Source organism: Bactrocera oleae, chromosome 5 (assembly GCF_042242935.1).
Source record: "Bactrocera oleae isolate idBacOlea1 chromosome 5, idBacOlea1, whole genome shotgun sequence".
Classification (NCBI taxonomy): domain Eukaryota; kingdom Metazoa; phylum Arthropoda; class Insecta; order Diptera; family Tephritidae; genus Bactrocera; species Bactrocera oleae.
The window spans coordinates 61,512,755-61,513,933 of NC_091539.1; positions in this window are offsets into that span (position 1 = coordinate 61,512,755).

Sequence of the window (1,179 nt, forward strand, 5' to 3'; positions counted from 1 at the left end):
GAATACAAACTACAAACGAAAAACAGAATACTAAAAAAAAAAAAATCATGCCGTTATTCATATATAGAAATAACGAAAACAATTTTTGCACATAAAACTATTTTACTCGGGTATAATGTTAATGAGGTATTCGCATAGTATTTTGTATGGAATTTAACGCTATAACTTTATTGTTGCTTTCGCATGTAAAATTTTTAAGTAGATAGCGAGACGATACATATATATAATACCCTCTCCGAATAAAAAAGTTTTCCATACAAAAAATTGATATTGTTTGGTCAGTTTGTATGGCAGCTATATGCTTTAGTGGACCGATCTGAACAATCTCCTCAGAGATTGTACCCATACTTTAAGCAATAATTCTAGCCAAATTGAGGAGAGATAGATATATATAATAGATATATCGTGAAATAAAAAAATGATCCGTACAAGAATCAGATTCCAATAGTCCACGTTACGGCAAATGAACAGCTTCTTCGGGAGAAAACGACAAAAGCAAAATTTCAGAGAGATATCTCAAAAACTGTGAGACTTGTTGAATATACAGACAGGTAGGCGGACAGACAGACATGGCTAAATCAACTCAGCTTATCACACCGATCATTTATATACCATATACATACTATACTATAGATATATACTATAGAGGGTCTCCGACGTTTCCTTCTGGGTGTTACAAACTTCAGGGTATAAAAAAAAACTAGTGACGTCTCGTAAAGATATGTAAAAAGTGGCTATACTACAATTTGTAAGCCTTCTCTGTGCTCTGAGCAATAATAGGAAAATGTTGTGGGGGTTGCAAGTCGAACACATTTAACCACGTTTTACTTAAACGATGTGTTCAATACGTTCTTTGAAATCTTTAGAGTGTCAACTATTGACTCAATTCAGTTGGCACGCTCTCGTAGAAACAATACGACTAGCCTGTTATGTATAACTCCTGATTTCAAATTGCTGTTCGGAAGAAACGTATTCTACAATTCTCAATATAGAAATAAGGATCCGATATTTTTCGAGTGGTAATCACAAAGCCAACCATTTTCGTCTTGGTAAATTAAAAATATTAAAATAAATCATAATGAATGATAGGCTTCTACAACAATTAATTGGGTTTAAATAAATAAATTTTATGGAGTATATAACTGGTATAGAATTGGTATGAGAGAAAAATATGTGTTG